Here is a 21,722-nt window from a genome sequence, read left to right as displayed (position 1 = left end):
AAATTGCCCAATATGCAAAAGAGAATTCAGGCTTGGACATGGTGGTGAAGGGGCAGTGAAAGCACATATGGAGACTAAAACAAATCTAGGATGACAGGCAAGTACTTCTGAATAAATAAAAAGGTTTTTGTCTCCCCAAAAGACATAGTTAATGAGTTGAAAATAGTGATTGCCCAATTATATTAGACAGACAGCATAAACATGTATTATTGTATAGTTTTATTCATTGATATATAAAACTGAATAACATTACATTTCCAAACTCAAATGTTGCAGCTAGAATGGCCTGTGGACACACAAAAAGAGAAATTTTGGTAACAGATGTGTTGGCCCCTTACAGTGTAGAGTCAATCCTGCTTTCAACAGTATGTCAGATGATACATCAAATCAGGACAAGAAAAAAAATCCCCTAGCTCTTCACTCTTGGGCTGAAAAGTGGAGGTCAAACTATCATCTTCATTTTTAAAAGATTTTCATGAAACTAAAGACAATATAAAATTGTTGGTATCTTGTCCAATTGTAAGCTAGGCTTTGCTCATCTATAAAAAATGTTCAACAGACACTGCAAATGTAAATCTAGGCCAGTTCAATTCACTCTATAAATTTATCAAAGAAAATGAAAACATCTTACGTGCTGAGACAGCATATAGTTGGAGATAACATATGGCTGGAGCATTTTCCCCCCCATCCATTAATTTAATCTATTTACATTAAACTGACTACTATTAAGAACTTATGTCATTTTGCTATTTGTTTCTATGTGTCTTACTATATTGGAGTCTCAAATCCCTCAATACTGCCTTCTTTTGTATTTTTTTTTTTTTACTGTATACTATTTTTATTCCCTGCTTATTTTTTCTTTGAATATGTATTATTTAGTATTTAGCAATTATTATAATTACAATTAACATCCTAAATGTATAACAAACTACTTTGAATCATTACCAACGTAATTTCAACAGCACACAAAGCACTGACCCTTTACAACTCTGCCCTTCCCTAACTTTCATCTTTATGATATTATTGTAGACAAAACTAACAAAAGGTCAGAAGTTGTTACAAGAGACAAAAGGTCTTTATATATTGACAAAAGGGTCAATCTATCAAGAAGATTAATAATTATAAATCTTTATGTGCTAAACAACAAAGACCAAAAATATTGAGGCAAATAATGACATTATTAAAGGGAGATGTGCACAGTTCTATAACAGTAGGAGACTTCAGCGTCCCGCTTCGCATAATGGGTTGAACATAGAGACATAAAATCAGTAAGGAAATAAAGAACTTGATTAAAACTTAAACTAGACATATAGGACACTATAGCCAACAATAGCAGAATACTAATTTTTTCAAGTTCACATGGAACATTCTTCAGGATGTACCATATTTTAGGCTACAAAACAAGTAACAGTACATTTTAAAACACTGACATCATATATATTATGTTTTCCAAACCCAAGGGAATGAAATTGGAAATTTATGAGAAGAAAAGCTGGAAAGTCGACAAATATGTAGACACTAAACAGGACACTCTTAAACAACCAATGGGTAAACTAAGAATTCACAAGGTAAATTTAAAAATACTTGGAGACAAATGAAATAAACACACCATGCCAGACTTATGGGATACAGCGAAGGCAGTGTAAGGATGCAAGTTTGGAGTTGTAAATGCCTACATTAAAACAACAAGAGAGAGAGAAGCAATACTGTAAGCAATTACCTCACTTTGCAACTTCAGTAACTAGAAAGACATGAAAACTAAACCCTGAGCTAGCAGAAGGAAGGAGAAAATAAAGATTTGAGTGGAAATAACAAAATAGAGAACAAAAACAATGGGAGTCATCAACAAAACCAAAAGTTGGTTCTTTGAAAGATCAACAACATTCACACACCTCTAACTAGACTGACTAAGAAACAAAGACCCAAATTACTAAAATCATACACAGTTGACCCTTGAACAACATGGGTTTGAACTGCATGGGTCCACTTACATGAAGATTTTTTTTCAGTAAATACAGTATGCTACTGTAAATGTATTTTCATTATGATTTTCTTAGTAACACTTTCTTTTTCTAGCTAGAATACAGTATATAACACATGCAACATACAAAATATGTGTTAATCAACTGTTTTTGGTAAGGCTTCTAGTTAATAGTAGGCTATTATTTACATATTGAAGGAGTGAAAAGTGATATATAGATTTCCAACTGCATGGGGGGTGGGTAGTTGCCCCTAAACCCCAAGATGTTCAAAGGTTGTATGTATGGTGTATGTATGCTGTATGATGGTGGCAACATTAATACAGAACTGTAGATGAGTAAGATTATAAAGATACTATGAACAACTCCATACCAACAAATTAGATAACCTGGAAAAAAGACAAATTCCTAGAAGCACACAGACTACTGAAATGGATTTAAAAAGAACTAGAACAGTCTTATAGCAGACTTACAACAAATAGACTGAATCAGTAAGCAAAAAAAGAGAAAAGCTCCGAGCTAGATGGCTTAACTGGCAAATTCTATAAAACACATAAAGAATGAATGAAAATTATTCTCAGACCTTCCAAGATTATTTGACTTTTTGTTGCTATCCATCCTAGTGGGTGTGAAGTGATAGTCATACAAAGACATCACAAGAAAACTACAAACCCACATCTCTTATGAATATATATGAGAAAATCCTCAACAAAATGTCATCAAACCAAATACAACATATTAAAAGGATTATACACCTTAAACAAAGTGGGATTTATCCTAGAAATAAAAAAGTCATTCATCATTTAAAAATCTATCAATGTACATTAAGAACCAAGGGGGATGAAATCATGATCATCTAGGCATCTCAATTAATGCAGAAATAGTATTTTACAAAGTCCAGCACCCTTTCATGATGAAAACACAACAAACTAGAAGCAGAAAGAAACTTGCTAAACATGATAAAGACTACTTATGAATAACTCACAAATAACATTATATTCATCAGTAAAAGACTAAAAGTTTTTTCTCTAAGATCAAGCACAGAACAAGGATGTTTTCTTTCAGCCCTTTATTCAACACTGTGTTGAAATTCCAGCCAGAGAAATTAGCCAAGGAAAAGAAATGAAGGGCATCCAAATTAGAAAGAGAGATGTAAAACTGTATCTATTCACAGGTAACACAATCTTAGTTAAAAAAAAAAAAATCCTCCTCCTGCCTCACATACAAACTATTAAAGCTATTAAAGGAATTCATTGAAGTTGTAGGACACAACAAGATCAGCATAGAAAGTAAGTGGTATTTCTATATGATATCAATGAACAATTCAAAAAGGGCATTAACTTAACAACTCTATTTATAAGTTTCCAAAGGAATACAATACCAAGGAATAAGTTAAGCCAAACAACTACAACACTTTTACATTGAAAACTACAAAAACATTCCTGGAAAAAAAAAATTAAAGACCTAAGGAAAAGTAAAGGTAGTATGCAATCTTTGATTGGAAAACTTGATATTTTTTAGATGCAATATTCCCCAAAGGCATCTACAGATTCAATGAAATTCCTATCAAAATTCAGTGGCTTCTTTCACAGAAATGGGAAAGATGATCCTTAAATACATGTGGAATTACAAGAGACCCAGAATAGCTAAAACAACCTTGAGGAAAAACTAAGTTGGAGGGCTCACACTTCCTCATTTCAAAAGTTATTACAAAATCATGGTAATAAAAGTAATGTGGTACTAGCATATGGGTAAACATACAGGTCAAGAGAATAGAATGGAGAGTCCAAAAATAAACCCATGCACCTATATTCAAGTGGTGTTTGACATGGGTGGCAAGATGATTCAATGACGAAAGGACTGTTCTCTCAACGAATGGTCCTGGGAAAATTTGCTAAGCACATGACAAAGAATGAAACTGAGTCCTTCCCTTACACTATATGCAATTAGCCGACAAACACATGAAAAATGCTTGACATTATTAGTCACCAAGGAAATGCAAATCAAAACCACAATGAGATACCACTTCACACCCACTAGGATGGCTCGCGTCAAAAAGTCAGACAGTAACAAATGTTAGTGGTTAATGACAATGTGGTGAAATCAGAACCCTCGTACACTGCTGGTGGGAATATAAAATTAGACAGTCACTTGGCAGTTCCTCAAATGGTTAAACATAGAATTACTATGGGACCCAGGAATTCCCCTGCCAGGAAATCTACTTTTTTTTTTTTTTTTTAAGATTTTATTTATTTATCAGAGGGAGAGAGAGGAGAGAGCAAGCACAGGCAGACAGAATGTCAGGCAGAGGCAGAGGGAGAAGCAGGCTCCCTGTGGAGCAAGGAGCCCGATGTGGGACTCGATCCCAGGACGCTGGGATCATGACCTGAGCCGAAGGCAGCTGCTTAACCAACTGAGCCACCCAGGCGTCCTGGAAATCTACTTTTTAAAAATTTTTTATTTATTTGACAGAGTGAGAGATCACAAGTAGGCAGATAGGCAGGCAGAGAGAGAGGGGGAAGCAGGCTCCCCACTGAGCAGAAAGCCCGATGTGGGGTTCAATCCCAGGACCTCAGGATCATGACCTGAGCTGAAGGCAGAGGCTTTAACCCACTGAGTCACCCAGGCACCTCCCTGCCCACCAGGAATCTAACCAAAACAACTGAAAGTGATTTGTCCACACCAAAATGTATACACTGTTTACATAATTAATCATAAAAGTCAAAAGGTACAGACAAGCCAACATCCATCAAATGCTAAATGGATAAAGAAAACATGGTACATGGATATACAATGGAATATTATTCAGCCATAAAAAGAATGAAGCACTGATAAATGCTGCCATACCGGTGAACCTTGACTATATTACGTTAAGTGAAAGAAGCCAATCACAAAAGAGTTCATGTTATATGATGCCATTTAAATGAAAATATAAATAGAATAGGTACATCTATAGAGACTAAAAGTAGACTACTGGTTGCTTAGGGCTGGGAATGTGGTGAATAGTGGAGTGACAGCTGAAGAGTATGGGGTTTCTTTCTGAAGTGATAACAATGTTCTAAAATTGAGTGTGGCAATGGTTGCACATATCCGTGACTATACTAAAAGCCATCAAATTAGACACTTTAAGTGGGTGAAGTATATCTCAATGAAGATGTTCTTTAAAAAGCTGAAAATCTTAAAAGTAGTCAGGAAAACAGATATATTCCTTTTGAAGACTAAGATTATCAATTGACTCTTAATAGAAACTAAGAAAGCCAGGGGCACTTGGGGGGCTCAGTTGGTTAAGCAACTGCCTTCAGCTCAGGTCATGATCCCAGAGTCCCAGGATCGAGTCTCGAATCAAGCTCCCAGCTCCAAGGGGAGTCTGCTTCTCCCTCTGACCTTCTCCCCTCTCATGCTTTCTCTTATTTGCTCTCTCTCTCAAATAAATAAATAAAATCTTAAAAACAAACAAACAAACAAAAAACTAAGAAAGCCAGAAAACAATGCAGTCCCAGAAGATGTATAGAATTCTGAGTTCTTCCTTAGTGGAAGCATTAGGGAAAACTGTATCTACTCCATCTGCCTAGAAGTGGAAATACCTTTATAATTGTTCTTTACCATAAAGTTTTAATATTTTCCATTTGAATCTTTTTTCCTTATAGTGACATGTTAAAGAGTCTCCCCACCCAAAGATTTAGTACATATAACCTTATATTTTTTTAAATGTTCATAATTTTACAGTTTCATTTCATTTCATTTATTTATTTATTTTTAAAGATTTTGTTTATTCATTTGACAGATCACAAGTAGGCAGGGAAGCATGCAGAGAGGCGGGGGAAGCAGGCTCCCCACTGAGCAGAGAGCCTGATGCGGGGCTCAATCCCAGGACCCTGGGAGAGCTGAAGGCAGAGTCTTCAACCCACTAAGCCACCCAGGCGCCCCTACAGTTTCATTTTAGTGCAGTATTTCACACAGAGTAAGGGCATTTACTACAGAGCAGAGGCTGACAAATTTTTTTAATAAGAGGCCGAATAGTAAACAATTTAGGTTTTGTAGGCCATATGGCCTCTCTCATAAGTCAATTCCTCTATTGCAGAGTAGCAGCAGCCATAGACAATAGTAAATAAATAAATGCTGCTGTGTTCCAATAAAACTTTATTTATAAAGTTAGAATTAGAATTTCACATAATGTTCATGTACCTTGAGATACTATTTTATATTAAGCATATTTTTAATTTTCTCTATGTTATGCTGTTTTGACCTCCTGGGATGGAGGTCATTGCTGGCTGGGGAAACTCCTAGAACTAGTTCATTCCTACTGTGATAACTTGCCTGACAGCACTCCTCTCATAGGTAAATCAGCCAATCCCAAGTCCATGCTCTTAACCACCTCCTTTATCTAACAGTCACACACAAAGCTAATATTCTCTGGCCCTAAATCAATCCAGGCCCAGGTAATAGAAAATTAAAGACAGTCCCAATATCCCAAAGCCCACCAGAATTATTCAAACCAGCCATCCTAAACTGTTTGCTCTGTTCTGCCTATCCTTTCCTATGAAAACGTCAGTAAAGGCTATGGTCTATAGTGCATTTATTGTGATGAGCACTCAGTGATGTGTGGAATTGTTGAATCACATATTGTACACCTGAAACTAATGTAACTCTATATGTTAACTATACTAGAATTTTTCAAAAGCACTCATATCTTAAAAAAAAAAAAAAGGTCTACGCCTTTACTCCTACCTCTTAACATTGGTGCTTCTCCCTATGGCCCCGTGTGATACTATAATCTATAAGAAAAACATACCTGGTCACTCAGGTGACCAAAATCTATTTCTCTATACCTTTGGTATTGTCAGTGGTTCCTGTATCACAGCTTCCAAAACGCTTGGAATTTCCTGAGTGATAAGAGCAATGGGAGCATCTTTTGTCATCTTATTGGTCTCCTGCCCTCAATTTCTGAAATTGCTTTAGAGCCATAAAGGTGAAATGGGTGTCTTATTACTCATAATAGCCCTTTTCCACCATAACTGGGTTTACATTACTGATGTGACTTGTGGAAAGTACCTAAACGTTGTGGCTGGTTGCCGGGGCAACCAACCAAGAATACAGGGATGAAACTTTCAGTCCCACTCCCTGATCTTCAGGGATGGGATAGGGACTGGAAGTTGAATAAAAAACTAATGGCCAATGACTTAATCAATCATGCCTATGTAATGAAACTCCCATAAAAACCCAATAGGACAGGGTCTGAAGAGTTTCCAGGTTGGTGAACATGTGGGGATATGGGGAGAGTGGCTTGTTCCGTGAGCGTGGAGGCTCCACACCCTCTCCCCATTATTGCCTCCATATGTCTTCCATTCAGCATTCCTGAGTCATATGTTTTTTAATTTTTTTTAAAGATTTTATCCATTCACTTGACAGACAGATCACAAGTAGGCAGAGAGACAGGCAGAGAGAGAAAGGGGGAAGCAGGCTCCCAGCTGAGCAAAGAGCCCGATGCGAGGCTTGATCTCATGACTCTGAGATCATGACCTGAGCAAAGGCAGAGGCTTAACCCACTGAGCCACCCAGGCACCCCTGAGTCATATATTTTTATAATAAATCAGTAATCTAGTAAGTAAAATGTTTGAGTTCTAAGCGGTTCGACCAAATTAATTGAACCCAAGGAAGGGGTGGCAGGAACCTCTGATTTATAGTCAGTCAGAACTATAATAACAACTGGACTTGTGACTGGCATCTGTAATTGAAGAAAGAGGCATAGAACTCCACTCAGTAGCTGGTGGGTTAGAAGCATATAATAACCTGGGCTTGTGGCTAGGGTCTGAAGTGGGAAGGTGTCAGTCTTGTAGGACTGAACCCTTAACCTGTGGGATCTGATGCTATCTCCCGGGAGATGTGGCAGAATTGAGTTAGATATTAGGACACCTGGCTGATGTCAGAGTATTGCTTATTGTTGGTGTGAGGAATGTCCTCAGTGGAATTGGGACCCAGAAACTTTGACCCTGTATCCTATTTCTGGGCAAACTTTGAGTAATATCAAACTTTTCTTTCAATGAAAAGACCTCTCTGTGTCATCACAAGGCACTTTTATAAACGAAGACCCAAATAAAACTCTATTCTTTTAAAAATTTTTTTCTGGTCATTTACAAATGTAAAAAACATTCTGTGGTCACAGAGAGTGCAAAAACAGGCAGCTGGTTGATGTGGCCAGAGAGTGGCAGTTGACAACCTATGCTCTACAGCCATTTTGCCTTGCTCTCCCACTAACTAGTTCTGTACCCCAATAAGTGGATTAATCTGTGTGTCTCAGTTCCTTCATGCCTAAAATGGGGTTAATAATAGAATCTGCTTCATAGAGTTAGGGAGCATTAAATTAGTTAATATATTTAAAGCACCTAGAATCATGCATAATACATAGTCTCAGTGATTTCTGACACCAACTAGCTGGAACTGGGCCAAACCTCACAAGTTAAGGGCAGAATCCTCCATAAGTCTGCCCTTCAGTCCCCAGCCAGAAGCCCAGGAGTTCTCAGACCACCCTCAGAGCACCTCTGGCTAGTGGGCTAAAAATTCAGGGATTCTCAGTACCCCTATGATACTTCAATAGCTCACAGAACTCAGGAAAGCCCTATACTCATGATTGCAGTTCTATTATAGCATTAGGATATGAAGGAGAACTAACCAAAGGGAGAAACTCATAGTGTGAGGTCGGAAAGGGTTACAAAAATGAAACATCTGTTGTCCTCTCTGTGTTGAGTCAGGATGTCATTCCCTCTGAATATCTCAATGTATGACGATATATATAATATTGCCAACAAGGGAAGTTCATTTGAGCTCAATGTCCAGAGTTTTTATTGAGGTCTCATTACCTAGGCATGAAGGCCAGTGACTGAATCACTGACTTCAAACTGAACACAATCTCCAACCCTGCTTCACCCCTCAGAGGTTGAGAGGTCCACCAAATGCTATCTTGTGATTCAAAACCCCAACTCTCTAGGCATACATCTTTGTGGAGTGTTCAGCCCCTACCCTGAGTCATCTTCTTACTGTTAACTATCCAAGGGCCCACCATGAATCATCTAGGTAGGATGAATGATCAGGGCCTAGGAGGGACATTACTGGGGAAATTCCAAGCATCTAAAGGCTACCTTTCAGTAAACAAGGACAAATCTTTATTTTGCTAGTCATATTCTTTACTCCAAGTAAATGTTATTTAGGTATTTCTTTTTGTTGTAACTTTTAAGCCAGGAACCTGGCACAACACAGAATGATCATCCAAAATTATTTTTTTGCCAAATAAAATTTCCCTAGAACTACAGATACCTATCAGAGCATTGATTAACGTGGCACTAGATCAATTTGGAGCCACAACATCTTCATAACATCGAACTGCCCTGTAGAGGTAAACTGTTTCTAGGTTTTCTCTAGTTTTTCTTTTTCTTTCCTTCCTTCTTTTTTTTTTAATTTCAGATTTTATTTATTTATTTGACAGACATAGATCACAAGTAGGCAGAGAGGCAGGCAAAGAGGTGGAAGGGAAGCAGGCTCCCTGCTGAGCAGAGAGCCTGATGTGGGGCTCCATCCCAGGACCCTGGGATCATGACCTGAGCCGAAGGCAGAGGCTTTACCCCACTGAGCCACCAGGTGCCCCTCTGAGTTTTTTCTTTTTACTATTACTCAGACGAGTTAGCTATTGATCTTCATATTTGTGCAATCAAAATTAATTTGTGTGTGTTCTTAGAAAATATGCCATTGTTAACTTTGATTTACAGGCATTTTAATGAAATCTCTGAGACGTATTTCCCCTTTCGTCAAAACTCTGTACTCACAGGTCCATTCAGGGAAGCAGAATGGCTGACCACAAAAATTTGAAAGGCTTTGCGCTCAAACTCAAATTCCAGATTTAAGTCCTCAAACTTTTAAAGAAACGTGCTCACGCCTGGTAGAATTCTCGAAACGTTGGAGGTCTTAAGGCGGGTCGCTGGACTCCTAGCTCAGTGCGCCCACTAGTCCCTCCATCTGGGTCTATTTGGAGCAAGGGCTTGGAGACCCCGGGAGGGGGCGTAGTGTTGGCATAAGGTGCAAAGTGCCGCGACCTCTCACGCTCTCCCGGACTCTCGCTGCGCATGTGCAGCGCCGCAGCGCAGGCATTCTGGGAGATGTATTTCGCAGTCGAAGGGACCCGGCTCCCGTGAGCCCCGCGCGTGGCGCCCTCTTCCGCGCATGTGTGCCCTCCTGATTCTCACGGCAGTGTCCCGGGGGAGGGGGCGAGTCCACAGGCTCTAAGCACCGCGTCTGCTTGGTCTTGGTCGGGGCTGGAGGTGCGGGCTCGTGGAGGATAAGAAAGAACAATAGGGTTCAGCAAGACTTTGGGGTATGCGTGGATGGGGGTGGTGTCAAAAGCTACAGCGACCCTTCTCAACCTGGGTCTGTGAGCCCGGGGTGGGCGAGGTCCCGGGACTGAATTCTTGCTGGTGTAGCTAGCGCTGCAGGTGTCGTGCCTGGAGCGCATGCGGCGGTGCCAGTGCGCGCCTAGTAGTGGACATTAAGGTGAGAAGCGCCCTCCCGGGTGTAGAAACAGAACCGAGCTTTACTGAACGTCTGAAATATTTTAGGTGGAGTGCTGCCTGCTTTTCCAAAGGCATCTAACCTTTAACCCTTACAGCAGCCCTCTAAGTCAGTTTTTCAGACCATCGGCTGCAACCCACTAGTGAGTATGAGTGGTGAAATCTGTTTCATGAGCCAAGACTAGTATTTTTATTTACCAGTACTTTTGGGTCCGGTATAATTTACACAGAATGATTTGCATATAATTTACAAGAACAAAAGTGTAAAGTGTGTTGATGCACCCGTGTAACTACCACCCCCATCAAAATACGGGACATTTTAATTCTCCAGAAAGTTCTGCTGCTTTTTAGTCAGCCCTTCCCCCCATCTCCTTAAAAACCAACCAGTTTTACAATTTCTATCTCTCTAGGTTAATTTTGCCTTTGTAGAATATCATATAAATGGAATCCTACAGTAAGCAGGCACATTTAAAAAATAGATAAAATACTGTAAAATACTGCATATGTATACCCTTGTGATAAGGCTTATTTTATGAAATTTACTACATATAACTGTATTTTTAAAAATGACTATTTATTGGGCATCCATGAACCAGGCACTGTTTCTGGTGCCAGGGATATAGTACTGAATATACAGTACTGAATGAAGTAGACAAAAATCCCTGCTGTTATGAAGTTTTACTTGTAATAAGTAGAGACAGCTAATTAATAATAAGCATAATCATATAGTATATTAGATAGTAAATGATACATTAGAATTTATACAAAAAGTAGATCAGGGTAAGGGAGATGGGGGGAATTAAGTTCAAATTAGGTAGACAGCAGAGGCCTCCTTGGTAATTTTTGAGCAAAGACTTGAAGAAATAGAAGAGTGGGGGTACCTGGTTGACTCAATCTGGTTAGGCATCTGACTCTTTTTTCTGCTTAGGTCATGATCTCAGGGTCATGAGATGGAGCCCTGTGTCTGGCTCCATGCTCAGCTGGGGGGTGTGCTTGAGATTCTCTTCATCTCCCTTTGCTCCTTCCTCCCTGACTCTCTGTCTTTCTGATAAATAAATCTTAAAAAAAAAAAAAAAGAAAGAAAGAAAGAAATAGAAGAGTGTGCTGGGTAGAGGGAACAGTCAGTATGGACACACACACACACACACACACACATTAACATACTAACATTAGGTTGTTTTGTAAAATATGTTTGTGTTACCTTAATCAATGATTCTTATCTTAATCACTGATAAAACACAGATATTATTTCTAATTTTACTGAGCCTGGAGAGGTGACATTGACTCACTTGCCCAAGATCAAATAGCCAGCAGGTAAATTCAAACCCAAATATTTTCCTCCAAATCTTCTACTCTTTATATGTCTCCCAATCTAAAACATTGCATTTAACTGATCTCTGCTCTCCCTTAGCTTAAAACACAGGGATCTCACCTCCCCTGAGAAAGATTCCAGAAAGACTGTTGCACGAATCTCACCATGTAGACATTATATTTCCAGGGTCTGTTGGTGTCTCTTCCGCAGTTCCTGGGTCCCACTAAGAACGTGTTGCTGGTATATTCTACCTTCAGACTCCAACCTGTCTGTGTTCCTACAGCCTAGGTTAGGATCCACAGAAAGCATGAATAAATGGTCAGAGAAGGATGGGCACCAATTGCCATTACATGCAGTTAAATATTTGGCAGCATCATTTTTGATGACTATAAATTACCTTTGGAGTGTGTATTTGTTTGTTTTACCAGTTCCTTAGGTTGTTCCAACTTTTCAGTGTGTTAAAAAGTGCTGCAACAGATATTCTTGCAGACAAATCTTATTGCAAATCTGTGGTTTTTCTCACAATGAATTCTGGAGGGCCCAGGAGACATTCTCCCACAGAGTGGCTTCCTCAGCCCAACAGCTGAGGCACCTATGTGTGGCTTTGTTACACCAGTGATTCTGGGATCTTCAAGTCATACCTGGTCTGTCATGGCTCCATTCCTTCCCCTTACCTCTGTATTCATAGATCTCTGTCTTTACCCAAAGGCTGCAGAGAATGACCAAGCCCCAAGTGAATTAGTTTTTTCCATTATATAGGAACAGTAGTGGAAGACTAAAAATGACCATGTGAGCTAAAACCATGCAAAGCAATCTTAATAATCAGTGGGATTTTTTTTTTTAATGGTTATAGTTGTTCTATGACCTTTAAAAATTTTGGTTACAACATTAAATCCTCTTACTGTTGATCATACAAGTATAGAAAAATGAAAAGTAGCAAAACAAATATTTAGTACATTGTTATTTTGAAGCATTGACAATTAAAATATTTTATTTCTTTGTTAAAACAACTTATCAAGGGGCGCCTGGGTGGCTCAGTGGGTTAAGCCGCTGCCTTCAGCTCAGGTCATGATCTCAGGGTCCTGGGATCGAGTCCCACATCAGGCTCTCTGCTCAGCAGGGAGCCTGCTTCCTCCTCTCTCTCTGCCTGCCTCTCTGCCTACTTGTGATCTCTCTCTATCAAATAAATAAATAAAATCTTTAAAAAAAAAAAACAACTTATCAAGAGCGTTTGATGTGGTGCCTTCTTCTCTTTGTATAACTTGATACCAAGTGAGTATCTTTTCTGTGCCATGCCATTTGGATTGGATTCAATATTTGGTCCTTGTATCTAGGACAATCTGTTCTAGATATTTATGGAGTGTTCAGTAACTGTTTGCTTGATGATTTAGTGAATGAATGGTCTAATGAATAATGAACACACAGTGTAAAGTGTGATTTTTGTGTTACCCACAAAATGAAACATAAAACTAGAAAAATGAACATCAAAACATAGTGCTAGAGAAACAGAATGAGACCAAATTAGTATAATATCACCCAAAATGAAATGGGGCTAAAGTTCAGCAAACGTTATCAAATAATGAACATGCTTTAAACAAGTTGCCATGCTTTTTTTTTTTTTTTCATGTTGTGCAATACCGATGACTTTAGTTGGAATAGGAATGTGTTGTTGCAGGGACCGGTATCATTCAAGGTCGTGGCTGTGGATTTCACCCAGGAGGAGTGGCAGTATCTGCTTCCCCAGAGGGATCTATACAGGGATGTGATGCTAGAGAACTATATCAACCTCATCTCAGTGGGTAAGGACCACTTCCCAGTGTTGATGGCATGTGCCTAGTTAACTACTTTTCCTTTCTTAGTTCCTCCAAATAATCAGCCCTTTGAAGTACTTTTACAAGTATGGCTCTAGGTCTTATTAGATTTAAGATTGACTGTCTTTGGGAGGTATGGCTACAGGTTTGTTTAAAGACCTCTCTTTTTCAGGTACAAATGGGTACCTTCATCAGGCAGTCCCTGATGAAGTTCAGGGTTCAAAGGACCAGTTAGCTAGGTCCAAATCCCGTATCATTTCCCATTGACAGGATATCAAACCACAAAGCCATCTATGATCCACAAGTTGGAACAAGGTGAAGAACCATGGATGATGGAGAGAGAAATCCCAAGTTGGAGCCATGCAGGTTAGCCATGCAGGTAAGTTAGCTTCCCATGTGACTGGAAGGGAATGAAATTAAGATCACAGTTGACCCGATGGTTACCAGAGGGGAAGTGGTGAGAGGTTAGGTGAAACAGGGGAAAGAAATTAAGAGTATACTTGTCACGATGAGCACTGTAATACATGGAACTGTTGAATCACTCTATTGTACACCTGAAACTAATACAACACTATATATTTACTGGAATTTAAAAGGAATTTTTTTTTAAAGATCACAGTTGATCACAGTTTGAAAAATATGCTTCAGGACTCTCTTCTTGAAGCCCTTGGACCTTTTGAAAATAGCTGGGATGGTCGGCATAATTTCCTTATTTACCTGAATGCCATTTCCATAGATCACCTTTCCATATTAGTGCCCTCTTTGCATGGCTATTAGAGAGCAACATTTCCCCTTCCAGGTACATTCTGCCTGTGGTTCTTACCAACTTCATTTAAGACTTTGAGGAGTTTTTTTTTTTAATTTTTGCAAAATATACATCACATAGAATTTACTGTTTTTAAGTGTGCATTTCAGTGGCATTAAGTACATTCACACTGATGTGGCACCATCGCCTCCATCCACCTCCAAAGCTCTTTCATTATCACCATCAACTCCCCACACTACCTCCCTGCTGGCTGCGCTAACCACTACTCTATTTGCTTTGCTAGGAATCTGACTATCCTGGATACTTCATATAAACGAAACCAAACCGTATCTGCCCTTTTATGTCTGATTTATTTTACTTTGTATACTGTCTTCGAGGTTCATCCATGTTGTAGAGCATGTGATAGAATTTGATTCATTTTCAGAGCTGAATAGTACTCTCTTGTGTGTATATGCCACATTTTGCTTATCCGTTCATTTGCAATGAAGATTTGAGTTGTTTCCACTTCTGTGAATAATGCTTCTAACACCATTGGTGTCCAAATATCTGTTTGAGCCCCTGTTTTCAATTCTTTTAGGTATACTCCCAGGAATGAATTTGCTGGACCATGTGGTAACTCTGTGTTTTCATTTTTAAGGAATTGTTGTGACCTTTCCCACAGCTACCATACACAATTTTACATTCCTACCAGCAGTGCATAAAGGTTCCAGTTTTTCTGCATCCTCACCAACACTTGTTACTTTTTTTGTTTTTCTAGCAGTGGTCCTGATGGATATGAAGTGGTATCTTTTTGTGGTTTTGATTTACACTGAATGACTAGTGAGGTTGAGCACATTTTCATGTGTTTTTCGCCATCTGTGTATCTTCCTAGGCGAGGCGTCTAGTCTAGCCTCTGGGGAACCAGTGTTGGATAAAGAATGGAAATCTACTCACTGTCTTTAAAGACTGATAGCTTTTATGTCAGGAAGTGGGTTAGGAAGTTCCGGAGGATTTTTGAATTTTGAGCCAAGGAATGACTTTATTGCTCTGGATGTAGGTAGCATAAGTTGAACAGTAGTCACATACTGTCAGAGGTTTACAAAGTAGATGAAAGTGAAGACAGACAGGATTTTAGATCCAGAGTGAGAAATCTGCTGCTTAGCATCTCCACATTAATAGCACCCAGAAATTTGGGAAACATGATGTAAAGCAAAAGTGGCAAGCACATAGTTGTCAGTAATAATACACATAATCATGGTGTCTCATGAACAAAATGTATTATGTGTGAGGCAGTATTCTGAGTACCTTACATCTGTTGACTCCTTTAATTCTCATGACAATGCTATGAGGTAAGCACTGTTGTTATCCTTTTCTATAAAAGGGGAAGTTGACGCCCAAAGACATCAAGGAACGTGACCTCTGCCACATGTCTAATTAGTGATGGAGCTAGGATTGAAACCCTGGTAATCTGGACTCAGTACCTGTGTTCTTCTTTTTTTTTTAAGTACCTGTGTTCTTAACTGTGATTCCTCTTCCATATGTGGTAGATAGAGAAGGTGGGGAGAGTATTTAAAAGTCAGGATTAATGCAGTGTCTGTGAACTATTTTAGACTAAGATGAGACACTCAGCAGTGAGAATTCGATAGTTAATCTAACCCTGAGGCAGGTAGTATTTGGCTTATCCTGTGGCTTTTTTCTCTGTCACTGGATACGGAGTTCCTGGGCCCTCAAACCCATATAAGAACGAATTACCATTACAGCTTTTCAAAGCACTGGCTACAAAGGTGTTCCTGCTTGCCAGCGGGCTTGATGGCTTTGTCAAATCAGCTTCACGTTGGTGGATGAATAGACAAGAGCTCAGAGACATTGGAAGCAAAGAGATGTGTGAGGATTAAACTGGAGCAATCCAATGAGCCGATGAGGCACCAGCTCAGATCTCTCTGTTCCTCCTCCAGGGTCTCCTTTACTTCGTCTAATCACCACTTCACCCAGTCATTGTAATTCTCTAGATGGGCTCTTCCTGTGGACCCCGTAAGAGCTGTCCTCCTTTTCCCCTTTTTATTGCACCTTGTAATCATTTTCATTTCTCTTCCCAGTTTGCAAAGTCCTATTTGCATATAGCAAGATATATTTGTGTTCTTGGTCATAATCTCTGTTTCTGTTTCTGCAAATGTAGTTGTTTTTTTTTTTAAGTTGTGGTTTTCTTACAAAGCTCAAGGGTATAGATTCCATTAAACTTGGTATTTCTATTTGTTAGAGATACTAGCCTTAAGGTAAAGATTCATTCTCACTATCGGGTGAAAAATTTTGAGCCATAATACATTAGCAGAAATATTCACAAACATATAGCTAATTATGCTTCCTTATAGAAGAAGTCTGGCATCTTGATGACCACTTGGAAAGGCAGCAAGAGAACCAAGAAACACTTTTGAAGTATGTTGCATTCATTGACCAGGAAACTGTGCTGGGGAAAAAGGGCAACAAGTGTAATGCACTTAGAAATATATTTCCTCCGAGCACAGACTTTGTTTCTTCCAAACAAAGACCCCCAAAATATGACTCCTGTGACAGGAGTTTGAATTATTTGGGTTCATTTAATGGTAACAGAACATACGCAAGAAAGAATGAATGTAGCGAATGTGGGAAAGCCTTCTTCCAGAAGTCAGACCTCATGATGCATAAGAGAACTCATACAGGAGAAAAGCCGTTTGTGTGTATGGAGTGTGGGAAGGCCTTCAGCAAGAAATCCAATCTTGTTATCCGTCTGAGGATCCATACTTACGAGAGACCTTATGGGTGTACTGAATATAGAAAAGCTTTCACCCATAAGTCACACTTCATCGAACACCAGAGACTCCACACTGGGGAGAAACCTTATGAATGCCCTAAGTGTGGGAAAGCCTTTTTCCAAAAATCACACCTCAACATTCACCAGAGACCTCATACTGGAGAGAAACCCTATGGGTGCGATGAATGTGGGAGAGCCTTCAGCTTGAAGTCACACCTCTTTGTACATCAGAGAATACACACAGGAGAGAAACCTTATGTGTGTACCAGGTGTGAGAGAGCTTTCGGTGAAGTGTCCTGCCTTATGAAACTTCAGAAAGTCCATATGGGGAGAAACCTTATGAATGTAATGAGTGTAAAAAAGACTTTTCTGAGAAGTCTGACCTCAGTATACATCACAGAACTCACAAAGGAGAAAAGCCCTATGAGTGCAGTCAATGTGGGAAAGCCTTCAGACATAGCTCAGCCTTCTGTTGACATAAAAGGACTCATAAAGAAAAAATTCCTTAAAAGAGAAACTAATATGGGAATATCCTCAAATAAAAGCCTCAGGAGAAATCAAATCTTATATGTATCGAGAAGTCAACCCTATTAATTCAACATATTTTTAAAGCATGCAGCTTTGTTTTTGTAGAAATCATATTTCAGATGTTATCCATGTTAAAGTATAAATGCTCACTGTGGCCTGTAAAGACCATTGGAGTATTCATAAGTGGACTAATCAGAACATAATTAGAAAAGCATACATGGACAATCTGCAAAGTATGAAAACATTATAGTTCTAGTTGTATTATAATATGTTATGCACCACAGAACATAAATCATATATTGGAATTCTACATTTGAAGTTATATAAATATGAATATAAAGTAAGTATTACAAGTACAATGACATTGACCAAGATCTTCCACATTAAATAATACTATTTTCTTCTGTTTAACACAAAACATGTCATTCAAGAATTTTAAACTAATATTATATTTCAACTATACTTCAATTTAAAAAATCCAGGTCTAAAATAAACTTTTTTCTGTTGATTGCTATACATGTGTGTGTGTGTGTGTGTGTGTGTATACACATATATATGTATGTGTATATATACACACATATATTTGACTTCTGATTTTTGATCAATGAAAGAATATGACAATGTATTATTATTGTTCGTACATATGTATGATATAGGTATACAAGAATGAGTGGAAGAAAATAACCACATCTTCTTACAACATTCACTCTGGTTTAAATAATTGTTTTCAGTGACTAAATTACCCTCTTCTTACATACTGTTATTGTCTTCCCTAATTAAAGACCTAATGCTCAGTATCAGGGTACAACTGTATTTGGAGTTAGGGCTTCTAAAGTGCAGTGACATTAAAATGAGGCCATGAGGTTGGCCCTACTCCAATCTGACTGGTGTCCTTATAAGAGGAGATTAGGACACTAGGGATTCAGGTGCATAGAGGAAAGACCCTGTGAAGAGACAGCAGGAGGGTGACCTCAGAGGAAACCAACCGTTCTGACACCTTGATCTTGGGCTTCTATTCTCCAGAAGTATGTGAAAACAAATTTCTGTTTCTTAAGCTACCCAGTTTTTGGCATTTTGTTATGGCAGCCCTAGCAAACTAATACACACGCTAATGCTCTTTTTCATTGGATTACTTCATAAAGCGGAAGATACAAATTATAAGTATTTTGTAACCCAACAATATGATGTGGGTTCATTGTACTGTTCATTTCTGTCTATTTGGCATTTCCTAATTCACCTTGTGTTAGAATAGTAAGAAATACTTTAATAAGGATTTTAGAATTCAGAAATGTAGGGATTTTTTTCAGAGAGAATCATTCATTTTTATTTTATTTTTTAAAGATTTTATTTTTTTGACAGAGAGAGAGAGCACAAGAGGGGGAGGAGCAGCTAGAGGGAGAGGGAGAAGCAGGCCTCCTGCTGAGCAGAGAGCCCAATGAGGGGCTTGATTCCAGGACCCTGGGATCATGACCTGAGCCAAAGGCAGATGCTTAACTGACTGAGCCACTCAGGCACCCCAGAGAATCATTCATTTTTAAAAATTAAACTTGTGGAGATATCCTGCAAATTCACATAGGACTATCTATGGTATTAGAAATCTACTTGTTCCTTATTTATTAATTAAAGATGGAGCTTCATTCTTTGGAAGTGAGTTTTAACAGAGATTTAGGAGTACAGACAGGAAGCATACAGAAGGTGTTGGGAGAGCTCTCGTTCCGGGGCCAGCTAGATCTGGATTCTGGATTTGTTTCGAGCCTCATATTCTCTTTGGTGAATTAGAATAGTGTCATGATTTCTTGGGTCATTGCAAGGATTATACATGTATGTATGGTTCTCACAAGATGTTAGCTATTTTTGTATTTTCCAAGGGTATAATTGGAGTTCCTATTGTAATTAAACAGATAAGGAAACGATTCACTGTGATCAGGGCTTTGATGGAAGGGATAGGTCTGTGGGGGCGTGCATGTATCATTCTGTTTCATTCTCACAAGGGTATGCCGCTGGAACGACTGCCCTGTCTCCTTCCTGTATTAAGCCACTTTGTTTAGAGGTTGCTTCTAGAAGTGTACTGCTAATTTAACAAAAACTAAGATACATAACATTGGCCTAATACTGGGGCAGAGAGAAAACTGATGTCAGAGCCTGGAAAGATGGTGACCAACTGGCAAAACATACGATAATATTGCCTTCCTCTACATAAGCCTACGTGCTGACACCTCAATATTAGAAAACAGAATATTGGTAAGATTTGCTGATTGATATTAGCTGCCTTTGGCAAACTCTTACAAGAAAGATCATCTTGGGCAAAATATTATGAAATGAAAACAAATAGAGTCCAGACATTTGGAGACTTACAGAGTTAAAAAAAAAAAAAACCAACTATCCTAGACTTCAAATAATAAGAGAATGATTTAAAGTACTGTATTTTCTTTATTTTTTTCTTTAGTATTCTTTAAATAGTGTTCACACACAGCATGGAGCCCAACATGGGGCTTGAACTCGTAACACTGAGATCAAGACCTGAGCTGAGATCAAGAGTTGGACACTCAATGGATTGAGCCAACCACACACCTCTAAAAGACTTTAAATATCAAAAACCTGATAAATCTTTTCAGTGAAATAAAGGGACTCAGAAAAAAGATCCTGTTAAGGTTCTGAAATCTCATCCAAGTCTGATATCCTCAAAGGAGAGCCACATCTACCGATCTGGCTCCATGTTACAGTAGCTCAATTTTAGTTAGCTGCAGCTGAGAAAACTGGGGCTTCCATACCCAACCTAGATCCTGCTTGTACAGCAGAGGCTCTGCCTAAGGCAAGGAAAGCCAAGGACACTGGGATCCTGATCCCACCCCAACCACCATGCTCTAGTTTGTAGGGCTGATGTTTCATGCCAGGGAACAAGGTGAAAGGATAGCAAGCTATCATCCTCCGAGGCCCCACTTACAGAACAGATGTTCTGTCCTGGAAGGGGTGACTCAAAAAGATCTTGAGCTCCCATTTCTCCTTCAAAATCCCACTGGTTGGGTGGAGTTAACATGCCAAGAGGAGAAGCCAAGAAGTCTCCACAGCTCCAATTGTAGGGTAGATGTGTCACTCCAGGAAAAATTGGCTGACCCTTCCAGCTCTTTTATTGCACTGGAGCCATGAGACATCTGTCCAAAGGGAAAGACAAGAAGGGAGGGTGGCAGCTCCACAGAAGGAGCTGCCTTAATTTGGTACAAAGTGGGAGGAATGTATGACTTAGACATTGGTGAAAATAGAGACCTTATTTGTAAACAATTATAACTCTACTAGTTCTATAAAATGAGTAACAACAAATGAAACGGCAGGCCATCCAGAAGTTTAACAGAAAGAACCAGGGAAATAGCTAAAAAGTGCCCTTGCACAGTCGTAGTTACAGTAATCCATCTGGAAGGCTGTGCGCCTGTCTAGGTATCACGCACACATCAAGGACAGACCAGACAGGCACTTGAAAGGTGCTAGTCGCTGTTAGACATGGGGCAGGCTTGAAAGAATTCCCCAAGTCATACACAGATCCGTGAACATGGAGTGGAAGCCTTACCGGCTCATGGGGCTTAAGCACAACCTCTGATTGATCACTGGCTGGAAATTACAGTTTTTGAGCTGGGGTGACTTCTAGGAAGCCCATGGGGAAACTGAGCACTGACCTCAGACACTATACACTGTCAGGGAAAATGGATTCCACAGAAACTAGTCCAGGGAAACCATGAAGCCAACTAACAAAATTAACAAAACAAAGTGACATCAGTGAGCCCTGAGAGGGATGTATCAGAATCCAAAGTTGCCACACCAACCTTTGTTATCTCAAAAACTGAGAGATGCAGAGAAATAGAGTATCTCTCTCGATACAAGAGAAACAATGGCAATTGAAACTACTTTGAGGAGGCCCAAACTTTGAACTTATATGGCAAAGACTCCAAAGAAGCTCTTAGAGTTCCAAAAAGCTAAAGGAAATTATGTTTATGACAGGAATGCATCAAATA

At 39.2% G+C, this 21,722-nt stretch overlaps 1 protein-coding gene and 1 pseudogene across 1 annotated transcript in view; one reads left to right on the top strand and one right to left on the bottom strand.

Moving 5' to 3' along the window:
• The window catches only part of LOC116586839 (zinc finger protein 300-like), a 28,714-nt gene extending 25,342 nt beyond the window's left edge, over positions 1-3,372 (bottom strand). The window contains exon 1 of the mRNA XM_032337287.1: positions 3,361-3,372. The gene's annotated coding sequence lies outside the window, so the exon portion shown is untranslated. The remainder of the gene's footprint in view (positions 1-3,360) is intronic.
• Positions 3,373-10,151: 6,779 nt separating this feature from the next.
• LOC116586837 lies at positions 10,152-17,483 on the top strand (annotated as a pseudogene).
• Positions 17,484-21,722: the final 4,239 nt, after the last annotated feature.

This window comes from Mustela erminea, chromosome 3, assembly GCF_009829155.1.
Source record: "Mustela erminea isolate mMusErm1 chromosome 3, mMusErm1.Pri, whole genome shotgun sequence".
Lineage (NCBI taxonomy): Eukaryota > Metazoa > Chordata > Mammalia > Carnivora > Mustelidae > Mustela > Mustela erminea.
The sequence above is the reverse complement of the archived record's forward strand: the minus strand, read 5'-3'. Positions and strand labels throughout refer to the sequence as shown.